Genomic DNA, 26,720 nt, shown 5'->3' on the forward strand with positions numbered 1-26,720 from the left:
GGCAGTGTGAGAAGCAGAAAAGGCCTTGGCTCTGTGTAAGCCCTGCTCAGCAATAACAAAAACATCTCTGTATGATCAACCCTGTGTTCAGCACAAACTCAAAACACAGCCCCATACCTGCCACTGTGAAAAAAATGAACACTACCCCAGACAAAACTAGCACAAGGTATCACTTGAGAGGATTTAATTTGTATTTAAAATCTAGATGGCTAGCAATGGCCATATTCCAGTAAGTCAATAAAGATATATTCAATATCATCAATGAAACTCAGAAAAGAATTTGGCCCTGTATAGGGCAGTCACCTAGTGGCTCATCACCTGAATCACACTCACAATCTATATTTTCTCAATATCTATTAATTGTAACAGGGGCTTAGACAGCTCATGTGCTTTCAGAAAATTTACTAGAGTTTTTAAAATTATGAACTGAATCTTATTCTTTACATTGAGGACCTGTTATCTTTGCCAGGGTCCTCAAAACAGAAAAATATAAGCTCATACAATTACTCTTGTAGATACTTTGGTTAGCTGTCATATGTTTCTTGAAGGGTAAGTCTCTTAAATTTAAATTTCCTTCTAAGTGTACATCTCTTCTTGGAGTGGGACCCCAGATGACCTTGGTTCCTGTTTCCAGAAGTCAGATGTAGTTTACTGCATTTACTGCATTCCTTATATAGGGAGAATCAGAGTCTCAAGTTCTAATTTCCAGCCTCTGGGAACTCTTGAGTGTTCATACATAGATTGTTTCCTACTGACAAGTTTTAGCAGGACTGGTTATGTGCTGGGGACAAACAGCTTCATCCCACATGATTTAAGGCAGTGATACTTTCTTTCATGTTATTGGAAAACGTTTTGTCAGTATGTGGGTTATCACCTATGTGTTGCAAGTGTTAATTTTCCCCTTTACAGTTTGGCCTACATCAACAACCTCTACTAGTTTTAATTTGCATCTTTGCCAGAATAATAACTGGGAAGTGCTACAGCATCAGTCTGGGGGCATTTGGAAAATTTCCAAGTGTTTGAGCCACATTTGCTGATACTCTACCATTGAATCTCCAATGCCCACAGGCATCCCTCAGTGTTTTCCTCAGTGATACCATCAGCCACATCACTTTGTCCTCTCTGCACTGCAGTGCTGCAGTGAGCTGACACACAGTACACGTTTAGAGATTTGCAGAGCTGCCTTGATGGGAAGCTCTCAAGTGCAGACTTGTGCTTCAGTAGCTGTGTGGCACACGCCTGCAGCAGACACACAGCCCAGAGGCAACTCAAACACAAGCTAATGCAGAAGCCAGAGATGCTCATAACTCTGTATTTCAAGCCACAGAAGCTTTGCAAATGCAAAAGCAAAATTAAGTCTCTGAACAGATGTAGAGAGAGATTTCTCTGAGTTTGTACTTCTAATGTTCAAGACCAAGTAGCTGGTATTACAAGTATAAAAGCCATTCCCCAAGTTTCTTTTGGAATTAATCACTGCTGCTTTGGTTCAGATAACATTTACACATTCAAAATTTACATTGCACCGGTCACTTTTATAGGGAATTCTATTTCAGATTAGAGTTTCTTATGTTCAAATGATTTATGTCTTCTGTAATTTTTCCTCTTACTTTTTGGAGGAACCTCTTTCAACAAAAAATATGAATGTAGGAAAGTTATTCCTCAGAAAATATTTAGATTATCTGTTCACCATGTGAAATAAATGTACTGCCCACCATTTTATTTATTTGAATGCTATTTAAGTCTAGCTTATTTCAATCATGTCATAGCAATCATCTACAACAAAAGGTTTAGCACTATTTCTCTATAAAGATCTTCTCAAGCAACAGATCTTTAATTCTTCTCTCTGTAGATTTCTGTTCACACTTAGTTTATGACTTCAGTGTCAAACTTCACTGTGTTTTTTTATTTCACTTGCTTCATTCAAGTAATATATAATCTATTTCACTTCATCTGATCTTCAGTATCTCTGTCCATGCAGGGAGTAGATGTCACAGCTGCTTGTGTCAACATTTCCTTTGTGCAGGTGAAACAATGTGGTTGCTATCCCAGATGAGCTGGTGGCCCTGAAGTGCCAAGACATTAGATTTGATAGTCATTGACTAATTGGATAGTCATGTAAATAATTGATGTTCTTTGTTCCATAGCTGATTCTCTCTTCCAAAAATATTTTTGAAAGCAAAGACTAGAGTAGGAACCTGTCAAATTTAAACCATCACACTATTTGTGTAAATAAAGTGGTGTTTACAGGAAACTCTGAAACATTATGATCAGTTTTGTGGACACCATGATTCAGGAAAGCTGCTGGTTAACAGAAGAAATATGCTCAAGCAAAGGACAGACAAGAGAAACTGACTCAAGTGAAGACTAACGAGTTGCATATTTGTATTTGAAGTATCACTTCCAAAATTTCCTTGCAGTAAAAAATAAGGTAATTTTGCATTATCTATTTAGTACTTACATGTGAAACATATCCCCACATTTTAGATCTCTAAAGCACTAAGACAGAAACAAATATAGTTGTAGTCAGATATTTTATTTTCTTTAATTTTTGTTGTGCGCAACAACAAATTAAAGGGCTTTGTGCAATTAAAGGGCTTTGTCATTTGCTCATTGCTCACAAAGTTTTACCTTATGGCAAGAAATTTTTTGGGCCTGGTTTACATAATTAACATTTTGGGATAAAAGTAATGAACAAAGTAGAGAATAAAATATATGGTTTCTTTAGGAACAGAGTGTATGTTCTGAGAAAATTCTGCAGGAAGGTGGATTGCATGAGTACATCTTTAATATCCAAGACCGATGATGTATACTGAAAGAAGTGCATCTCTGCTGGATTTAGCATTGCTTCATTCACTGCATACTGACTGAATAATGTATGACTGTGGTATTAAACCTCTGGAAAGAAAGCATGTTTTCACACCTGAAGGGTTGCATCTGAATGCAAATGTCGCTCAGGAAAAAATATTGATTAACTTTAGCCTTTCAGACTGAAGGAATTAGTTACAGAACTTGAAAGTAGAATATATATCTTATCTTTAATTTGTTTTCTTACAGTTTACTCTAAAATGTAGATAGGATAGGATGAAAAAAATCTCTCGCAAGAAATTTTCACAAAATCACAGAATGTTTACGATGGAAAGGAGGTCATCTGGTTCAACACCCTTTATCAAGCAGGGGCACCCAGAACCCGTTGCCCAGGATCACATTGAGAAGGCTTTTGAAAATCTCCAAGGATGGACACTCCTCCTTTCTGGACAATTTGTGCCAGTGCCTGGTCACCCTTACAGTAAAAAAAAAGTGTTTCCTGAAGTTCAGAGGGAACCTCCTATGTCTCATTTGTGCCATTGCCTCTTGTGCACTACTTTCAGAGCCTTGGCTCTCTTTGCACCTTACCTTCAGGTTTTTATAACATTCTCCCTGAGTCTTCTCATCTCTAGGCTGAAAAATCCCAGCTCTCAGTCTTTCTGTGCATGAGAGATGCTCTGGTCCTCTCATCATCCTTTTGGCCCTTCACTGGGCTTGCTCCACTAGATCTATAGCTCTTAAATACTTATCTATTTTTATCTATCTCTGTATCTATCAATTTTTGTCATTTTATTCAGGGTATGTTTCTTCCATGTTGCAGAAGGTTGCAATGAACTCTTATATTAATATTTTTTTACACTCACATAGAGAAAGCAAGCTGTAACTGGAAGATGTTATTCTGGTGTTCCTTTATTGATAGTCCTACCATGTTTTTTCTGCTCCTCTGTCAACTTCAGTGCTATAGTTTGGTCTATGTATTGTTATGTTTGAGCACAGGGTTTGCTGACAGATGGGAAGATGAAATTACCCTTGCATTCTTCTCTCAAATATACCAGTGTGATTCTAGACTAATATGGGCTCTGTGGGACTACAGCAGACTTTTTATGTTAGATAGAATTTGGTATAAATTTTAATTAGCTGTATATTTACCTTATACAAGACTCCACAGTATTTTAACTGTAATCTCCTGTATTAAAAAATCCTCATACAGAACATTTAAAGATTATAATATTTATATGTGGGCATGTCTTACAAGTGATTTTGACAAATCAAAATCAATCCACCAGTCTATTTCACTAGAACATTTGCTCTAAAAATACGAATGAATATCTCTACAAATACAAAGATTTATAGGCATGAATAAGAGGAATCTTATAGGAAGGTAAGTTGTTATTTTTAAGGGATAAAGGCAGCATCAGTAAATATTTGTTCTAAAATAAAATATAAAAGATGGAGTTGTTATAGGATCTGGCAAGCAAATATGCTTATAGTTTTTGTTAGCAGGCTGTTCTCTGCTCCTGCAATCATTTCCAAAAGTTTTTGCAGCTAGCAAAAGGATTATGAGACTGCTCTCCATTGACCACATAAATGATCATAATTTTGATCAAGAAATGAACATGTGCCACATGATGAAGTTTGTCCTTCCTAGATATCTTTATCAGAGCATGCACATGGCTTCCCCCTCCCTTCCCTCTGTTGAAACCAACTACAGTTTTGGCAGGGAAATGATACACTGCGTTCAGCGAATGCATCCTACACCCTGTGTATTATCTGAAACAGCTCTGTCAGGCCTGCAGTTTATCATCCTTGCATGGCATGAAGCTGGGAAAACACCAGCTGCAGACTCTCCCCTTCTTTTCTTTCCACTCTGCTACAATAGCACATTGTTTTTGGGGCTTTCTCTTGACCTTGGGCCATGATCAAGGTGTGGGGTACATGCAAGGCACTGGAAAACAATTCATGTCTGATCATGGTTCTGAGCTTCTCCCACCCACAGACACATTCACCAGGCATGCTCTGTATGGGTGGAAGAAGAGCTGGCAATAGTACAGCTGGTGTGCCTGGCTACCCTTCAGGAAAAAACAGGATACTGGGTTCTTTTCTGTGTGACGTACTCTGGGCCAGTAAGGAGCAGGACAATTTGTGTGATCGGGTGAAGAGCCTTCTGTGAAAGCTCCCCAGGACTTTGGGCTGAGCAGTGCCTTACAAGCCTGCCTGCATTACCTGCAGGTCCAGGCACACAGTACTGGAGGAATATCCCACATTTGAGATTCTGGGCAGGACACTGCCTCTAAACCTATACTCTGGTATCACTCAGCATGCCTTCAAATGTTCTACATCTTCCCTGTCACACCAAAACATGCAAGCATTCCCCAAGTCCCGTGAATATCTTCCTCTATTGTATTTTGGGTCTGCTAGAACATTTCAGATGACCATGGGTGTGGAAACCCAGGGCACCAGCAATATTTCTCTGCTGCTCTGGGGTGCCCTGACCCTCAGGGGAGCACTGACTTTGCCCCTCATTCATGGAGAAAGTTTCCTAGACTTCAGGATAGACCAGAATCCACAAAAGTGTGAAATAGATAATAGAGAGTAGTGTAGGCATATCACTTCGTGAGAAATTTAGGTTTTGGGATTTTTAGTATGTTGTGAATGAAAGCAAGATGGAAGGCAGAGGGTATTGTTTTGGTTTTCTTCTTCATGCTGCTTCTTCCTTCTTCTTCATGGGTTTGGGTGGCATTTTGTAATTGGGCAGAAAATTCTGCATTGAAGCTCCTTGGGATCAGTTATTGGGTTAAAAGGGAAAATAATCCAGGTGTCAGTTCTTAGTTTAGTCTTAAAAGACCTTGTAACAAGAGATTGTTGGCCATTTTGTGCTTTGCTATTGAAAAGCTGCCGAACTAACAGTAGTGAGACTGATTTACTGATAAGAAATAATAAACACTTGAGTCCAAACATGAACTACTGTCTCAAGTGCCTTCAATCCAGACCCAGAGGAACCAATATGTGGGCACATGTATTTCTTAATTGTGTTTCTGCCCTTGGGCCCTCCTGATACTCAAATGTTTGCACACAGTAGATCCACATTCATGATAAAGGAAGCGCATAGACACTTCACAGGTCAACACCTACATGTGAGATACCTGAAGTTTCATGTATAGTATCTGTAAAGAACATGTGTAATTTTGTAGCAATTATGTAATTTTGAGTAGTTGACTTTGAAAACTGCTCAGTTGAATCAAGTACTTTTCACATTGCCAGATTTACCAGGCCTATTTATATCATATGAGCTTTGCAGTTGAAACTTTTTGTCAGTTACTCAGTATTCTTGCAAAAGTCAGCTTTCTTGGAGGATGGCCTTAGTAAGTAAACCTAATAACCTACTGGGAAGTAATAAACACATCACTTTTTTCAGAGGGAAGAAACTGTACAAGTAAGGCTCAGACATGTTTATTATGAAATAATGCTTGCATTTTTGCTTGCATTGTCTGTTTTTAAGTGTATCAGGCTATGATTATCACATTGGAAGGAAAGTTTTGATTTTTATCAAAATAAAAATCAAAAGGAAAAACTTCTATCAGTCCTAACTAGCTAAACAGAATAATTATTCCTTCATTTAGCTACCTTTAGGAACTACGAAGTGTGATTACCTTATTTCATATAGGAGTCCAATATTAAGAAATCTTTGATTAAAATATATAACACCATTAAAATAACAAAAATAATCCTTCATTTATAATCAATTTTTCTACCTGTCAATGATATTATATTTGCTTCTTTTTTCTAAAAATGTCAATTTCTTCAATACAAAATCACCTTTGAGAATAAAAGTTTAGCTTGCAAAAATAAGATTTGTAATTTTTGTTTTGAATCTGTCCATATTTCTCACCAAGACTTCCTTCAAAATCTTAAAATAGTGAACCTTTAATCTTCCCTGATTTCATCTCCCCTTTCTGGTCTAGATCTGTGTTTCTGAGAGACCAGGAAAACACACCATTAATTTGTGGTAATATATCCCATCCAGGGCATGCTTCCCTCCATTTCACCTTAAAGGAGGTCTTCCTAGGGCATATTCAATGATTTTACCACAGCTTTGAAGTTTAAAATATAGAAAACATTAAATCCAGCAAAGAAAGGGGGAACAGGCATCTAACCAATAACTTAAGAAAAACTTGTGGGGATAAATTTCTTTGCAGAGTAATGTTTTGATAATATGATCATTTATTGTGTCCTGATTACTGCCGGGCATCCTCTCTAACAGGGGACCACTTGAATTTAGGTGAAAGAAGTTGGACAGCTCTAGTTTTTACATGTAGAGTGCTGGGAGAAAACCCCCCAAAAGAACACAACAGCAGCAAAGGACATCTGTGATTCCTGGGTCTGCTTCCCAATGCCCAAATATCCTTTCTGGGGCATCTGCTGCTAATGGTCCAAACCACCCATCAGATTCTCAAGTTGCCTGATTTATCAGATTGCAGGAGTGAGGCTTTATCTGTTTGATTTGTTAAGTGGACTTTTTCCTCAGTGAACATATTTAAAAGTCTACACTTGTATTAATATGACTTACATACAGCACAAGCAGCTAATGAAACCACCAGATCTGTCATTTATCATTCTCTGCTTGAATTGCTTTGAGATTTGCAGCCTGTATTGTACCTTTTTTTATTGTTTTGCCTCTGAGCTTATGTTGAATATCTGTCTGACCACTACCATTTAATGAAAATTACACATAAAAGAGCTATCTTAGTAAAGAAGAAACAGCTTCAGTATTCGGTAGCTCTTTTCCTCAAATGAACTTGTATGTGATAAAATTATTTTTAGACAGTTTTTCCTAAATATTATGAAATTATCTGAAATAATTACAAAATCAGTGATGGCAATCCAGTGGCATTTCAAAGTTATGGAATTGCTTTTTAAATGGATGTTCAATGTAGTATCTTTGTTCCTACAGCCTGTAAGCACTGAGCTGAAACTAATGGCAGTCAGTTACCAATGGCTTTACCTGACAAGTGAAGATTTACTTAATAGTGTAATAGAACTGGAGCCAGTGATATTTATCATTTTATCTTTCCCTTTGCAATCAGCACTTGGTTTTATTCAGTCTAGAAGACAGGATGTTTGTAGAGGGTAGATAACAGACTTATTTTCAGTTCAGCCAATAATTTCTGCTTGGTAAGTCACTTAACCTCTGTGTCTGAGTCTCACTAGCTGTTAAACAAAGATAATGATATTTTTCTTCTTTTGTAAATGGCCCTTCTGGGCATACAACAGAGCAAAGTTGCACTAATATAAGCAGGGGTACAAGGTATAAAAATTACAGAAAACAATGGCTTTCAAATGAAAAGCAGTTTTGGGAATAAATCCAAGTGAATGACAGAGACATGAATGCACATAAGCACATAGAAAATGAAACTAATGATTACTAGGAGAAAAATCAGTGTGATGTAGGCTTATTAGAACTGATCTGAACAGTGTGTGCAGCTATGGGAGGAAAAATCAGAGTTAACGGATTTAACTGCTTAAGACAGTTGGGCTGCTGACTAGGGTGGCAATATACAGAGAGTAATGCACTGCCTGTCCTTCAGATGGGGATTGCAAGAGCTGATCCATCCCCTTCTGCTACCATCACAGGCTGCACCCTGCTAAGGGAGGGGTTGAAAAGTATGGGAGGGACTGCTCCTCCCTCAGCAGTACCTTGGGTTTGCTCCTTCATATGGATAAAGGCATTCCCTCCAGTGTATCCCACAGCCTCTGGCATGGCTCTGGGAGCCTTAGCAGGGTGATGCAAGTGGTATATATAAATTGGTAGAGGGAAGTGGCTGCAGGAGGAAGGAAACAGCTGGGAAGATGAAGTCAGTGGAGCAAGGGAGGAAAGGGAATCCTGCAGGGCGTGGTCTTGACTCACCTTTTCTTGCTTTCCTTCATTTCTTCTGTTTACTCCCATGTCACCTAATCTGCTGTTGTAAGATTTTCTGACTAGCTGAAAAAGCCATCCTTGAGACATCTCCAGGATAGTTAATGTGGGGATTAGTAATTAGTATGTAGAAATTTTAAAAATAGATTTTATAAAACCAAGTGATGAAACAGAAAAATCAAGGATTATATTGTCCCTTAGGAACAGAATATACACTGCTGTTTTCTCAGTAGAAACTTCTTTACAAATATTAGTCAGACTTTGGAGTATTTTGCATTATTGATTGTAGTTGTCAGAGGAATAATGAACAGTAATTCACATTGTTTTATGTGTTGCACATTGATGAGATTCCACAGGAATTTTATTATTTAAGTTAGATCGGAGAGCATCTGCACAGTTCCCATTTGTGCTATGAGTGAATGACTTGCCAGCTGGGTTAACTACATCTTTGGAGAAATGTGAGCCTGCCCTCAAGGACTATCTGAATTTCACAAGATGAACTAAAACTAGCACATATGTAGGAGAAGCAGAATACATACTAACATCAGTGCTGAATATCCTTTTTCTCCAGCCTGTCAGAGCTTGCCAGCTGAAATGACTAACCTCAATAGGTTTTAAGGACCATGATGGTTAGTGATTACCTGGTCTGCCTTCCTGAATAACACAACCTATAGAATCTCCTCACAGTGATTTCTGCCTCAAGCTCATAACTTCTGTTTGTGTTACATACACAGCATAAGGAAAAATAAGATCCCTCCCAAACATCATCCCCCCACTTCAGAGTTACTGGTGAGGGATTTCCCATAAATTCAACGAGGAACTACAGTGTGGTAATAGTGACTCACTAGGTGGCACTCTTACTTCTAAATCTAAAATAAATCCCAGGCATCTATTTTAAGGCTTTTTAAGGCTTTTGTATTAAGTAAAACACTGGATTCGGGGGAAGATATTATTCATAGTCCTCAAATTCTTTAGTGCTTAAAATTTCAAAGTATTATTTAGAAGAACTTGGTAATCTGGAAGTCCATTATCCTTTCATTCTTACATCTTTTTTTTTGCCACATTCTATAGCTTTTTTCAAACCTTTAATCATTTCCACTGAGTTTAAAGTGTAGAACTCAGCTAGATTAAATTAGGCACATTTGGGCTGGGTAGTAGGCTTAAAAGAAAGGAGTCTTGATTATCAAAAGTTGCATAACCTTGGAAGCACTTTGCATGTGGGAAGTCTGGCCTAATTGCTAAGATGAGTTAGATATGACCTAAATAATTCCTTACTGTACTCTTCCAGAGTGGGGGACCTGTGGGCTATAGCAATTGGCTTCTCTGTTACTGAGTGGGTTAAAATCTCTGCTGGGCCAAAGTCTCAATCAAAGACCTTGGTTTGGACCAAGTGTACACTGTCCATCTGAAGAAGACTGTAACACCTAAAGTAGAGGGATATTCCTATTTCTAGTGAACTCTGCAGGAAAACTGAAGCATGGTGAGAGCATTGCAGAATGTCCTCTGTGAGCATGTGCAGTCAAATGGCATCAGTATACAAAAATCCTCCCCAGGTTTAGTTTGTGTGAAAGCAAACTGATTGGTTCTCTTAGTCTGTAAAACACTTTAGCAAATCTAAGGTATGAGAAATACTGCAACTCCAACTTTGTAAGGAGCTGACTGTATTAAACAGGTCATTCCAGTAGTATCATCAGCATTATTTGCAAAAGTGAGCACAAAAAGAGATAGGCTTTCTATCCTATCATGTTACTAAGGTTAGTTTTTAAATTTGCAGTGTACCAGCATTTCTTACAGAACTACTTAAATGTACATGTACAAGGTTGCACTTGTGATTTTATTGTTATAGAGATTACTGTGACACTGTTTTAGGGCCATGCAAGCATATAGGACAATAAATATGTAAGTTTGTGTACTTCCATTTTGGTTGAGAGTACATCCACATGAGCAAATGGTGTAATTGGAGCAGATTAGAAAGAAAACCAGATAAAGGTAAGGCCTCACAGCCCACATCAGAATCATCTGCAGGCCGTTGTGTTACTTCAGACTATCTCTGTACTGCACTGAACACCAGTTCCTGTTTGAATGCACTCTGTCACTTTTGGGCACAGCTTCTGTTTCAGTTTCACATGAAAGCAGTACAATTCCTATGCTCCAAGGCTTTTCCACAATATGAATGTAAGTAAGGATGATCAGAAATTGGCAATAAAAGACACTCATGTTCTGAACTAAAATAGTGGTGCAAGAACACCCTGGGTATCTTAATTTTTAGTCCAGTGGTAGCATCCACAGGACAGCACTATAGGCCAATGAAACAGTAGGTAGCCAATATTTTAGACTGAGGTGGTTCTTTTTCCTGGAAAAATCCTTTTTGGCAGGAATAATCTGGTCTTCTGAAGGTTAGTAGATTTATTTTCAAGTTTTCAATAATTACTCTTATCTTAAAAGAAAACTTGTGATGATGGAACAACACCTTGTAATTCCAGTGCTTAAAAATATTGTTTCTTATTAGAGGGTAATGTTGCATCATTTTGCTTAAGTTATAGTTGGTAACAAGATTCCAGATCCCACTGTGTTTTCTAGTTTGACATATATTTTTTATATATATAAATAGTTGCATATTCCCAATGACTGGCATTAGCTTCATGTATTTTTGCTGCCATTTTTTTGCTTAATAAATGTCAGTAAGTGACAACCATGTTTTGTAGATGTGCTTCTGTATTACAGTGATTTATTTGTTCAGATGCAGCTGAACCTGCAGTGTGGCAGGACAGGAGCTTTGTTATAACAAGCCTGGTGCTGCAGGGATTCAAGGTGACAGATACAACTCAATACCACATGCCCTGAGTCTTCCTAGAAATGTCTAAAACTTGTAACTGCTCATTTATGGCCCGTGAATTAAATATATGGGGACACATTGAATATATAATTTTTCTTTCACCAAAAAAAAATAGATTTGCTATAGTATACTTGAGCAGAATTGCAGTGTCTGCTGGCAAAGTCATCTAAGAATAGCCAAACCACTAATACAGGAGAATTTAAATGGTCTTCCAGTTAGAGCAACAGAATAGATACAACACCTCCTTGACAGATACAAGACCCCATTTATAGGTAAGTTGCTATTACTGGCCTCTGCCTTAATTTCTTCTTTCCTTAAAGGTAACTGATGGAACCCACTGAGACAGTGAAGAAGAATTTACTTTCTATTTTTTGGGTTTTGTGCTTGGCAATATAGCAGATTTTGTACTTGGCAATATAGCAGATGTTTGGGTTTGGTGCTTGGCAACATAGCAGATTTAGTTTTATATTTTCTTTTATTAGAGAGGGTGTTAGAGGTCTTACTTGGGTCCTATGTTTACTACAAAGCTTGTGCACTTTTAAACTTTTTCACTGTAAAAACTCTGATGTTCTGTTAATAGAATGATAATGAAAAGCTTGCAGGATACAGAATTATTTCATGCAAATTTTGTGCCTGTTTCATCCATTGTCACATTCAGTTCATAGAGTCTTGTGGATAATTTTGCCCCAATGAGGTTGAGACCTCATAGTCTGCATTCTTCAATTTTTCTTTCAAGAAGATCTTTTCAGAACAAAATTCTGATTAAAAGAAAAAGATATATAATGAAGACAGGAACCTGTATAATGAAACAAAAACATTCAGCTGGTATAATTTAAGTAATTTCCTTGGAATACTGAAACGAAATGAAACCTTCTCTCTTCTGTGCTCTATGCCTGCCTTCAAAACAATATAAGATATTAGATGAAACTCTCCCAGGCAGCCATTGTTTTATTCTATTGCAGAGTTCCTTGCATACCTGGGCCATAGGGATGTCTCTAGTGAATGTTACTAGGATAGTAGGTCTTGAACTCAAAGAAACTCTAGGAATTGTAAATTAGGTTTCACACATATGAGACACTAAAATGAGAACCTGTTCAGAGCCTTGAACAAGATTTTATCTTGTGCCTTTGACTCCTTGGGCTCACCAGCGAGTTTTAAATGCAGCATGGGCTCAGACTACCTCTCTGCTTGGAATGGTGTTCCACATATTGGCTCAACCTGAGTTTCACAATTGTTTGTTGGTTTTTGGGTTTTTTTCCCCTCAGTAACCTATTAGGGAGTAACAATATTCCTGTGCCTAAGTGAAATTCTCCCAGAAAATTATTCTGACCTTCATATTATCTCCCTCATCCTCTTATAGTGCTTTGATCAGTGGCCAAATAAGTAATGTTGACAAGTTGATCTTTCAGTTATTATCAATGCACATCTGAGTTAACAACCCATTAAGCAATTCACACATCCCAGAGCCCTGAGTGCTAACTCATGCAGATGTTACAACTGTCCATGCTCTGACCTTGTTTTATCTGCAAGGATTGGAGAGGCGTGCTTGTTCTAATAAAAGTTTATTATACTGAAGAACATAGTAACAGTACCAGGAAGCAAAAAAACCGGATCTCACTTAATTAAAGTATTTGCTATTAGTAACTAGTTCCTTTTTTTTAACTGGATCTCAAGCTGCCCCTTGAGTCATCCTGCTGTAAAAAAAACCACTTTACTTCGTTATGAAGAATACTTTAAGCCATGTTTTGAACTCAGCTGGGAAAAAAGAGAATTATCTAAGAGTTATAATGAACTGTGGTAATTGAGATGTCATTTGTGCTAGGATTTATTAGGAATAAAGAACTAAGCAGAGATAATTATTATATTATGTCATTGTTTAAGACTGCAATTTGCTCACAAATGTTTTGTGCAGGTCTGCTATAGTAGGGATCACTCTGTGTCAGATGAAAGCCACTCATGCTCAGCTGTCCTGCCTCCAGCAGTGGTCAGCAGTGGCTGTTCACATCAAGGGGAGAAGAGGGAAAGCATATCCTGATCCTTTCTTGGAGTTCTGTCCCATTGCTCGGCAATTTCTACCACTAGAAATGGCTGGTAGATACTTAAAGCCTCTGCTGGCTCCCTCATGAACTTGTCCAGCTCATGACACCACCATTTTCAGCATTCTGTGACATAGATTCTACATATTATATGGTACTGGCTTTTGAAGATAGTTCATTTTCTTTGTAGGGTATAATATGCTGTTGTATTTTGGATTTGTCACCAAACAGCATTGATCGGTGTTAAGGCCTTTTCTACTTCTCACACTGCCCCATCAGCGAGTAGGGTAGGAGTGGGCAGGAGGTTGGGAGGGGACATAGCCAGGGTAGCTGACCCCAACTGAATAAAATAATATCCCATACCATATGGTGGTGTGCTTAGCACTAAATGCTGTGAGGAGGAAGAAAGAGGAAGTGGGGATGTTTGGAGTTATGGCATTTGTCTTTCCAACTTTCTGCTATGTGTGATGAAACCCTACAAATGTCTGAACATCCGCCTGCCTGCACACGGCAGGGAGTGAATTCTTCGTCTTTCTTCATTAATGCACACCTCTTTTATGTATTAATCTGTATTTACATCAATTCATGGATTTTCTCACTTTTAGTCTTCTGATATTCTTCCCCATCCCAATGAGGAGGTGTGAGTGAGCAGCTGTATGGTGCTTAGCTGCCTTCTGGGGTTTAACCATGACTTATACCATATAGCTACACATTGAGTGAATAAACACCTTTTGATTTGCCTTAGCCTACTGTCTGATGGAATAATTTGTTGCCCCTGGTTCTTAAATTGGAAGAAGGAGTGAATAATTGATTAAAATTATTTTCTTTTTTGAAGGCTGAGTACTTACATAATAAGCCTTTATAGGAGACTTTGTAGGCCTTGGATCATCTTTTTTCCCTTGAAATTTTTGCAGATCTACTAAATCCATCTGGCTATGAGGTATTTTCACTCAACATTACAGATATGGGTACCCTGTGAAGTTGGTAATGGCATAATATTATATTGTCTCTCTTCATCTTAACTTTCTCAGTCCTTTCTCCAACAACACTCGATGGACAGAGCAGTGTTTGAAGTCTTAATGCAGGATATGCTGAGGACACTGGGATTGAAGACTGGAAGGGATGTCTGCCTGGGTCTAGGGTGTTGCTTGAGTAATCAATTATGCAGATTCATAAAATTATACACATCATCTGTTTTACATGATGCTAGCCAGCCAAGGCCATGTAATCCTCTCCAGCAATATTTAACAAACATACGGCTGAAAATAAAACAAAAATTCCATAACCATGTGTTGCCACCGAAAGAAAAACAGAAAAGAACAAAATTGATACATCCTACTACAATATGTTTTGAGAAGGGTTATGGGTGACCCTAGTCAGGCTGAATCAACCTATAAACATAATTACTTTACTAATTAGCTTAATTTGCTCTTTCTTGTAATTCCAATTTTGTCACAATCATTTCTATATGCCACCCAAGCATAATTCTAAAACATTTTAGCTTCATTTCTCGTGCTATCTTGGAAACTGCCCTGGAAATTAATTTCTTAGTGGCCAGAAGCTTTATTCCAATTTTCTGTCATAGATATGTTTTCTACTAATTATTATTGCTCCTTAATTTAATCTGGGAGACATTTAATTATTTTTTCAATATACTTGGCCGGACCTATGGTGAAAACTTAACCTCAGACAATTTAAAATGTTAAAAATACTCTATAGGTTTTCTCCATTTCAGGTTGTTTGTATTGTTGGGTAAGTATTTTAACAAATCTGGTTAGCTGTGAAGCTTCATGTTTAAGCACATTAAATGAACTAAAGAAAAATATATGGTACATATAAACAATGGAAAATGTGTTTTATAGAAAAATTCTCAAACCCAAATCAATTTGACCAAATGCTAAGGCCAAATATGTGGAAAATCCACTGCTAAAATATTTTCAGCAAATTGAGTGATAGAAACATGTTGTTTAGACCTCTTAAACGAATTACTAGCTACTGACAAACCAGATAATATGGACAATATTACAGTTTTCCTATTCAAAATCTCTGTGATTTTGATAGCTATGATTTCTTAAAGAAAAAAAAAATCTTTTTTGAATTAAGAGTATGCTTTAAAAAAGTCTAAATTTCTAACACTGCAGAGGACTAATGAATGCACTGAAAAAACAAAAAGATTGGTCTGAATATTTTACAAGCCTAGGTTGAGAAATTCTTTGATCAAAGACTCTCAACTATGTCATAGCATTAAGTCAAAGCTTCTCAAGTGTTATATGAATCTAAAGAATTTCTATTGTTTTCAAAGGATAAGTTTTGTAGGCTGGCTTTGAAGTGAGGAAAACACAATTGGGCTTATAAGTAGGTAATCTGTAGAAAACACATCAGTTATAAAATCACATAAAGTCACTTTTGTTCATTGATAACCATATGAGTATATGATTTTACACTGAATAGAATATCTGTATATTAAGATATATGCAAAAGTGTTTAGTTTTACAGCCATAATCAGGAAGTAAATGAGTGAAAGTATAGTGCTTCAAAATAGAAATCAGTGTTGCCTTTTCCTGGGGTAGACAACTGTTGGTAACTGCAGTTCCAGTGTCAATATGACCTGATACAGCATCAAATTGAACTGACAAATGGTCTCAGTTTGTCAGAGTATGCTATATTGAACATCTCACTCTTAAGTATATAATATTGAAATCACTGTACAAAGAATTCATTCACTTTCCATATGGATAGTGTAGCTAGATATGAAATACAGTAGTAGATGTACACAAATTAGTAAAAGCTAACACAGATTTATTCTAAGATAAATATAATGAATTGTTGTGGAACTGTACAGTAATTACTGTACTGTAACTTTTTCTGTCACTTAGAGGAAGTTCGCTATTGCTTGGACTACACCTAAATTTCAGCATATTGTATGATAGTTAGAAATAAAGTTTGCACATGAAAGTGAATTTAACTATAACTTACTCTATTTTAACTTTAACTAACACTGAAACACAGAATTTAATTTAATATGTTAATATAGTCCCATTTTGCTGGCTAGCAAGCAAAATAAAAAGAGGGTACTACTGTTAAGTTAAAATGTCTGATCTGTTTTTCAGAAATAGGTTTTTTTTCTTGGAGTAAGAAAAGAAGCTCCACAGAACAAGATGTCCCTAATTTGCTAAGATATGTTATAAAAAATAAGGTGTGATAGATCCATCTCAGGAATTGGATTCTAGCTTCCAAAGAGAGGGGTTTGCAATATGTGTCTCACTTGCCCAAATAATGTTAATGGTAAACTAATGCTTTGATAGAAGACAGGCTTGAATCTTGTAGTAAGAAAAGGTTCAGCCTGTTCCTTATCTCTCCTGAAATAAGTCCTTTACTGCATCATAGCTTTAACAAGAAAGAACAAAATATCTGTGTTTTGTGCTTTCCTGCATTTTTACCTCTGTGCTATTTGGACCTCTTCTTTCTAAAGTCTACCCCTCTCCCATTCCTCAAGTAATCCACCCAGTCTACCTTATTTTTGGTTTGAGAAGTGAGAAATAGGAATGGATTGTCTTAAGTAAGCAGCAAATGAACTGTCTAGAAGAAGTGAGAGATGTCCTTGTCTCTGCCAAAAATGTTCCCTGGAAGCTCTGCCCCTGCTGGCCCTCACATGGTCTCCTATAAAAGTGTCCCTCCCCTCTTCCAGTGACGTGCTTTCTTTACACCATGTCCTTCTGTCAGGGTGTCTCCATTTTCTGTGACCTCACAGCCCACCTGTAGGCCCTATGCCCTACTACTGGTAGGGCAAGCTGCTCCATCCTAACCCAGAGTTACCTCACATCAGGCCCCTTCCTGTGGCACACATGGGGCCGCCATTTTGTTCAGCTGCCATTTGACGGCAGAGAGCGGCCATTTTGTACGGTGTGTAACCCATGACGTGTTTGCATGGCCTTGCCACTGGCTGATGGCTTTTTGTGACAGTGTGATGCCCCCTGTAATCTCAGACAGGGCCAAGATTCATCATCAGGACAAACTTCCTTGTCTGTCTGCACTGGAACGATGCTGTGCCATCACCATTCTCCTTTCACAAAATACACTGGGCTGCAATGTTGTTCCAGCTGATGTTTTACGACAGGGAAGTGACATTTCTGGAAAGGTCACGACCTGTGACTGGCTGCCTATCTGGGCCACAAATGCCTATAAAGAGAAAAAAGCACATTTATAAATAGTTTATTTCTCTATAGAAGTTAAAATATAAGAGTATGGAGATATGCATAACTATACAATTTCTTTATACCTACACTTAATGTGCATATTTGTAGTACATATACATACACATGAAGTTACATACGTTAAAAAATACGTACCTGAAAATGTAGGTACATTTTCTCCAAAGACACTCTCACACCATTCTCTATGCATGCATCACGTGCAAAACCTCCTTTCATAATAGCTAATGAAATTAACAAGTGGCATTTTGTTGTTATTGTACTGCAAAGTTCCCATACCTTCTTGGTGATTTCTCATGGACATCTCTTTGCAGCACTGACTCCTTCTTCTTCACAGCACAGACAACAATCTTCAACACCCTCTTCACCACCAGCTAACCCACTCTTTTGTAGCACTCTTCTTCTTATTGGACACAGCTGTGGCCTATTAAAGGCAGGCCTGTTCCTAATTTTTGGTGATTAGTACAGCTAAGTAGTCTCAGGGGTGAGACTACCTTCTGCACTATGTTTTTACATTCTATCCCTCCACAGCATATAAAATGAATCAGGCAAGTGTGATGCCTCTCATTTTACAAGGCTGGTGAACAAGCTCTGACATGTTGGGATGGGGGAAAAGTTCATGAGAGGGAGTTGCTCTCCCTTGGGAGAGTGACATCAGAAGGGTGGGTAGCCACAAGCACTTTGGCATGCACCAAAAGCCATAATTCAGCGAGTTCCTGTTATGTGCAAAGCAGAGATATGCAGTAAACTAGTCCAAGATGCCCTGCATCCAGCCCCAGACCACTGTTAGGATGGCCATGCACTAAGGTGGAGTTTGGGGCTTTGCATCTTTCTGCAAGACACAAGCAACACTACCTGAGCAAATGGAAATTCTCAGCTTCAGGAGAGAATGTAAATGAGGACAATAAGGAAAAAATGCAAAGTGATTCCTGGAATTCCCAAGTGAACTAGGAAAATAGTAGCCACTGATAAATTTCTGATTAAGAAATTCCAGAATCTGGTATTTTGAGGTAGGTTTCACACAGAAAAGGCAGGTGCTGGTGGTGGGGTGAGCTCCCTTTCCCCTGTGGGCTGTAGGGAGTTTACATGTACCCGTAGAACCATTACAGAGTGCAGGTTGGTACCATGTGTGTTTCCTTATCTTTAAGAAAATTAGCTTCTAGAGAGTTTAAAGAACTCCAGCTAATTGACTGAGGTGTGCCACAGTCTATTTACCTTCCTGTCTGGGCCTAAGGCAATCAAAGGAAGGAGAACAGATACAGAAGAAAGACCAATCTTTGAGAAAATAAAAGGAAAAAAGCTGGAGAAGCCTGAGAAGAAACCAACTGCCTTCATACCCTCTTTGTTCATGACTTAAATTTCTGATTCAGTGTTTCCTTTCTTACACATGCATGCTAGCTGCTGGTTGGTAAACATGTTTGTGCCACTACTTCTGTTAAAAGTTCAATATGCCCCTGTGAAAGTGGGAAGTTATAGGAACATAAATGCTGTGTTAGAAGCTGCTAAAAGCCAAACAGAAATAGCCTGAACCAAAGGCAAGAAGAAACCTGAATGCTTACACAAGGCTGCATAATCGCACTTTAAAAGAGAAAAGGATTAGAAGTGAATAAAGCATTGAGTTCTTCTTGTAAATATTGATGTTTTTCATATATTTAGAACTACTGAAACTGTGTGCTTTAATAATATGATTATTTTTCATTTTGTTTCTTCACATTTTAATGATCACAAAAAAAAATACTGTTTACATTTCTACACGGTATTTTTTTTCTACACAAAAAAAAATACTGTTTGTATTTCTACACATTACCAGTGAATATTTTTATCATTTTATAAGATTTATTTGAGGTGATTTTGGTCTGGAAGACTGATGGTAAAACCCAAACATAATTATAACTTCACTATTCTGATGAAAGCAGTTATTAGAACACATGCTTCTCCAGCACTGTGGGAAGATGACCAAGGATAAAAAGATAATGGTCTGGGAATTATGGGGGAAAATACTGTTGCTAGTCTCTGGATGGCATGTGGTCAGCATATGTGACCTCCCACACATAATGCAATCTCAGGGGTCTAAACGAAGGGTGGAGTGGAGCGGAGACACTATGGCCAGGCTCTGTCAAAACCCTTGCAGAAGAGGGAATTCAGTGGTACTTTCTAGCTGCTAAGCCCCACAGCAGCTGAAGAGCAAGGGAGGTAAGGGAAAATGTCCTGTTCTTGAACCAGCAACCATGGTGGAATCACTCTCTTTGGACTGACACGTCTCCATCCCAAGGTTATCTCTGGTACTATCCTGAGATGCTTACCCCCAAGGTAAAAGGTATGACCAAAATCCCTCAAGCTCCAACTAAACATAAAGAAATAGCATAAAAGTGAGTTAAAAATGCAGAGAAATGAGAGGGAGGACTCTACCGTAATTTTTGGGATCACCTGATGGGCTGAACCTGCCTTCTCCTCTATAAGGAGGCCTATTGCATAAGAACTATTCTCTATGCATACTCAATGGTTATCAAGAACTAGCTTTTATTGTGGATTAGAGCTTGTTAGTACATTACTTTGATTTAATATATTGCTTTAAATATATTTTTGCAGTCTATTGACTATTATTGACAATTCTCAAACCTTAACCTGTCACAATTTTATTAATAAAGGGTGCTATTCTATAAACTGTTAGTGAGTCCTCCAGGGGCACTGGCAGTTGCCAGCAGTGGGTAGAGGTGTGGAGACCCAAGAGGAGGTTTCTCTCCTAGGTCTGTGACCCTGAACAAGTCAGTGGAGCCACCCTCAGATCTAGTGACCTGCTCAGTGAAGGGTGCCCACAACAGGATACTGACAGACTGGTCAGGCACAAGGGTCACAGCTTTCCTGGGGTGCTGACAGACTCATCACCACTAAGGGTTTGAGTAAATCTCCCCTCTTCACACAAAAATCACGTACAGGTTATTCTTTACTTTCATTCATACTCTTGACTTCGGAAGAAATATGAATGAATTAACTTTCAAGCTATTCAACGCTTTAAACTTCCTGTGTGTGATTTCAGTTGCTTCGCAATTTACCATTCAGTGCTTTTTCCTTCCTTAGTGTTTTACGTTCTAAGAAAAGTAATGAAGTACTAATTTCTTCCTCAGCAAATACGGAAATCCTGTCTGGAGAAAACTGTCACCAAAGACAAGATGGAAATAAGAAGTTTACATTCATTCTGTTACACTGCTGTGTCTGACCAGGAACAAGGTTTTCCTTTACCTGGGTATCTGATTCAAAAGATTCTATTAAGATGTAACAATTCTGAAAACTGGATTTTCCATTTGTCTGACAAATATTTCTGCTATTAAGCTTTCTTCTAGGCTGTAAAGGTACAAGAGATATTCTAGAGATTTTCAGAAGCCTATTGAACACCTTTTAACTATATATTTATTTTACCTTTGTAAAAGTGGACTTTTTTATTTTACCTTTGTGTGGACTTTAGTTTCTGGAATTGGATGACATTTCAGTACTGACATGAAAGACAATAATCTTAATCAATACAAAGGCATGGAGAGGTTGCTCTATCACTCTTTAGTTATGCAATTTAAGTATCTTTCAAGGTTTACAGTCTTACATTTTTACCACTAGATGTTTATGACCATACTCATAGTTTGGAAACAACATTCCAAATTATTTTGTCTGATGTTTAAATATTTGAATAGGCTTTTTTTTCCTATTATGAAACATTTTTTCCTCCAGCTGAACAGTACTACCAGAATGTAAGGCAAAAGATACAAGCCTTGCATGAATTATGAAGTTGTTTCCATGTATGCTATGAAACGAAATGCTCTGTGGTAGAGTGATGTGGGAAAAGCATTCTACTTATTCATATGAACTAATTTAAAATATCTGCCTGATTCTTGCAAAGTTTTCCCTTTGACATCCTGAATTTCTCATTAAAAGGATCTGTGAACTAAACTTTGTATTTACTATATGCCAGTGTTTAATATGCTGCTAACCTGAGGAAGGAGGCCGCTGCCACTCCTGACTAGAAATGCTGCATATGGAACTTGTGTTGAGATCTTTATCTGAGGTCAGGTGGCATCTCTATTGAAACCAATAAAGTTCTGATGAGCCAGTAAGGCAGACCTTGACAAATATGTAGCAGGAGTGTCAGTGAAAGGGTACTATGACAACTCACAGGGGAAACACTTAGAATATTATTTTAAAATTAAAGAAATACTTATTTTATTACTCAACAAACTTGTTTCAATCTGTTCTATCAATGATAAACTTTTTTCCAATTCGTCTTGCATAAAGAAGAATGATATTACATGGGTAACAGAAACTGATAAACCAAAGAGGAAGGCTCACCATAAAGCTTAACAGAATCAAAAAATAGGGATAAAAATGAAAGCACAATGGCTGACATACTTTACAAATTGTTGCTCACAACTATAAACTGACACCTGTGTGCATAGAGGGAAGGGGCTTCCCAAGCTGGCCCTCCTCCTGGATAAGTGGGAAGGGGCAGCTGGTCCTGATGGACAAATGAGATGAAACTCTGATCACATGGGGTAGGAGATTTCACACAACAGAGACCCCCAAAGACAGAAACAGGTGGAGTTCCATGGGACACTGTAACTTAGAGATGGTAAGGACTTCTGGGACTAGGGAGGGGCAATGTAATAGCAAGAGGGGCAGGGCTTTCCTGGGAAGTTGGCTGTGAGATATCCATCACTGAATCTCTGGAAGCAGTTTTACTCTGCTGAAGCTGCTCATGTGCCATTTGGCAGGCCTGCCTTTGGGAAATTACCGCCAGTAGCTGGCTAACAGGCACAAAGACTGAGTTTTTCTTCTCTCTGGTGCATGTGAGTTTTGTTCTCTCTCTTCACCTATGGATTTTCATAAACCTTGTACTAATTTACTAGTCTGGTTACTTCTAAAATTCAACCTTTAGATTTGGCTGAAAGTGACAGATTTACTCACACCCGTTCCTGGCAGATGGGCACAGTGAGATAGACAGAACAACTGTTTTGTTTGGCACTGGGGCTAGCAGAAGTTTAGATATGAAGAGAGAAGTGAATACCTTCTGAGTGTCACCTGATTGTGTGAATGGGTCAAATATAAACTAATGTGGGAAACAGTGCAGAGACAGTGAAAATGGATGAAAACACATAGCTGGACTGAATTCAATTTATAATTTCTGTTAACATTGGATGAATAGACATTTTGGAGGATTTACCTAAACTTTATCCTTCTCTAGCTCTGGAGCCATCAGAAGTTTGCTTATGGAGGTGAGATAAATCACAGAATCACTTAGGTTAGAAAGGACCTTTAAGAGCATCATATCCATTAACCCAGCACTGCCACATCCACCACTTAGCCTTGTGACTAAGAGCCATATCTGCATGTCTTTTTAATACCTCCCAGGCATGGTGACTCTGCCACTTCCCTGGGCAACCTGCTACGGTGCTTGATATCCATTCTGACATGCTCCAAGTGAAATCTTAACAATTGCTGCACTCAGTAATAATGTTTCAGGACGTTCCATTACCACTCCAGTAAACATTTTCACAGTTTCTGCTCCCTGTACATGTTTTTGTGGATCTCCAGACAGGTTACAAACTACTGCAGGAACTATACATAAAACTGACTTCTTACATGATAGATTATGGGGAGTTAAGTAGGTCACTAGTGTGTTGTAAGGAAAAACTGCAGCAGAGAAGCTTGTTCATACTTGGAGTCTTCCTTCAACAAAGTATAAGGAATGTCAGGAATGGAAAGAAGGAGAGAACCTCCTGTCTGCCAGCCCTATGCATGTTGCTCTGATTGGAATATAAAATTATTTTTTCTTTTCAGAGACACATTAAATAATGTATTGTGCTATCTTTTAGCACAGCTCTTGTATTGACATTGTTTCATTTCACTTTGCAACTAAATATTGTGACAGTCAGTTATTTCTGTCAGCATTGCATAATTGCGAGTGAAATGAATAGACTCATATGTCATAGATGATTGAATGGATAACTGTCCTGGAGGACTGTAATAAGACCTTAGGAATAAGATAGCACAAAATGCATTGAGGTTGGCAAAGATGAAAGATGCAGCCTCTGCTTTTTGCTCACCACATCCATGTAGCTTGCACCAGCTTCTTCCACTGCATGTAGGGCATATCACGGCAGCAGGACTGCCGTGGGTTTTTGTTTCCTACTTCCTGGGATTCATGTTTTATCTCTCTAATAGACTAGAGATAGAGGTAGAGTAGTGAAGTTATCATGCTAGAAAACATGAGCAGGGTCCTCAGCTTTGGTCCAGACTTTTGAAAACAGATGTCTGCTCTAAAGTGGCATAACCATTGTTATCCACCAGGTTGCTAATGCTATGAAGTAATCACATGTTACTTTCAAACCTGTGGTTGAAGTAGGCTTTCAATATCCTTTCTTTCTTGTCTAACCATTCAGAGGTAATAGAATCCTGATTGTCCAAGAGGGAGATATGCACATCCATATTTTGGAAATAATGGGCTATAGATTAAGACCTTCCAACCTTTTTGCCTTCTTTTGTGCTATTGGGGCAGTTGCAGTAGAAAGGACTTAGCTTTGTGCTTTTGAGTTCCAGAGTTCTCCAGGGATGAACACCAGAGTGAAGAGAAGTTCTCAGCCATCAGCAGCAAGCCACAGGCAGCCAAATGCCTGCAGCTGCTCAGCTGCTGCTCCACCTGTCAGCTTCTCTATGGATGGAGTAAAAGTTGTCAGTTCAGCATGAAAGAAAAAGAAAAGGCAGAGCTGGCAGTATACTAAACTGATTGCTTTTGAACACTGATGAGCTGTGCTGGAATCAGTTTTTGTTTCTAATAAGACACAGAGGTTCCCTGTTTGCCTTATTCCCTGTGGCTGAAAACGAAGACTTCATTAGGATAGAAGATCCACTGATTCCTTGCAGGTGTGAGAGCAGATTTTGTGATTCATTTTGTGTGTTGCTGCACCTATTCAATCTGTCTTTCATTTGCCTGGATACTTAAGTGATACTGCATTTGTCACTACAGTCTGAACAAATCCCAGGAAAAAGCAATCAAAGTAAAGACTTAAGAATACTAGGAGAGAGAATGGAAAATGTCTCTTTCATGCAGAAGTTAGTGTACTGACAGTAACAATTTTGTAATCTTTTCTGAAGTCATTGCCATCTGTCATTTATTATTTTCTTTACAGACTCTTATCATCGTGTCATAAGGATACCTTTGCTGTGTAGTGAAGAGATATGCAACATAAGCCTATTAGGACACTTGAAGAATTTTGTCATATAAAACTCTCCAGATTATCTCTTATGGAGATCTATGCTGCCAGGATTAGACTTTTTTCAGTAAGTTGTCTTTTTATTGTAATTTGCTAAACTTTGTTTTTCAACATTTTTAAAGCCTTAGTTGCTGTGGGAAAAAGATTAAACAGAAATGCTACAGATCAACACATACACACAAAAAGAAATACAAGAAATTTACATTTTAGGCCAATTCTGTTGAACTTATTGAGATCAAATTCATGAGTTTTCTAGCTGAAGTTGATAATTACTGAGCATAAAACGGGGCAAGCTCAAAATTGGCTCTATATTTATGCAATCTGTGTAAATAAGACACTCAGAAATGCAGTACTGTGTGTGCTGTAGTTGAGATTACCCAGCATGTGGGATATGTATGTACATATATTATGTAGTAGTATGTCTGTTTTGTGGTTGTGTTACAGCTCTGGTGTACTGAGGCTCTCAGTGCAGATGTACAACATGCTGTTGCCTCCTGTCAAACAGATGTTAGTGATGTGGTAGTAAATGTGGTAACAAATGCAAGATTCTTTGTCACTTGATCAAAAAAGCAAGGTCTACAGGATAGAATGATGAAGATAAGAAATCTAGGAGTTAATCCTCTGAATCTGACAGGATGGCATAACCCAAATGAGAAATACTGTCTCTGATCTGGATAGCTGGGAAATTCTACATTGCTAAATTTTGGAAGACAGAAGAAACTAAAATTACTGTACATGTTGTGAGCTTGAACTCCTCAAATGTTTCAATTCCATTTTTTCTACCAAGTAAGCATCAAGTGAGTGTCATTTGTGCATCAAATTGGCCCTCATGACACTTACTACACAAAAACCAATTTTGCAATGTCTATACTAACGTTAGCCACCACTTATTTTCCTCAAATAATGTGTGAAAAGAGATACAAAAGCAAGGAAATGTGACACTATGACACAGTGTGCTAACAAGCAGCATGCTACCTTTAAACAATGCTGTAGGGTTACCATTAACCTGCTTCACTTGAAAAGACAGTATACTCTTCAAAGATTGGGTCAGTGTACAGTGAAATAATGAAAATAAATGGTGCACTTCACAACTATCCAGTGTGGAAGAAGTGCTGACAAAAAACAATCTCTCTAAATTAACAAGACCCAGTAATGAAGCATGTGCTACTGGAGTGTCTGAAATAATTACGGACATTGATATGCATGAAATTATTCAAAATGGTTCAACATCCTAGAATAAATATGATGTGGCAGAGGATACTGGAAATTGTGCAAGTGTTATGAACAGCTTAGTGTCACTGTTCAGAACTGTAAAACACATTTGGAAAAGTTATTAGTAAGCATATTCCTATTTACCCCTATTGCATATTGATTAACTTTTAAATCATATGCTCTGGAGCAATAACATATAGTTCCTTTTTTCCTATTTTATTTTAGGCATAGCATTTTCTTTATCCTGTGGAAATAACTAGAATATGTGGTGGCTACAATGAAACAAAGGGCAAATGTGTATATGGAAAAATGTGAAATTTTTTTTCAGGCTGTTCATTAACTACGCAATGTTCACATCAGAAGTAGCACTCTTCCCCCACTCTTCCAAGTTTCCATACCATATTTCAGCACTTGTAAGAAATTTCTGTGAAATTTCAATCAGCTATTCCT

The 26,720-nt window shown here is 38.0% G+C and overlaps 1 long non-coding RNA gene across 1 annotated transcript in view; it reads left to right on the top strand.

Moving 5' to 3' along the window:
• Positions 1–22,297: 22,297 nt before the first annotated feature.
• The window catches only part of LOC132070471 (uncharacterized), a 46,517-nt gene continuing 42,094 nt past the window's right edge, over positions 22,298–26,720 (top strand). The window contains exons 1-2 of the long non-coding RNA XR_009418006.1: positions 22,298–22,417; positions 24,975–25,125. This is a non-coding gene — a long non-coding RNA (uncharacterized LOC132070471). The remainder of the gene's footprint in view (positions 22,418–24,974; positions 25,126–26,720) is intronic.

Source organism: Ammospiza nelsoni, chromosome 3 (genome assembly GCF_027579445.1).
Source record: "Ammospiza nelsoni isolate bAmmNel1 chromosome 3, bAmmNel1.pri, whole genome shotgun sequence".
NCBI classification, from domain to species: Eukaryota; Metazoa; Chordata; class Aves; order Passeriformes; family Passerellidae; genus Ammospiza; species Ammospiza nelsoni.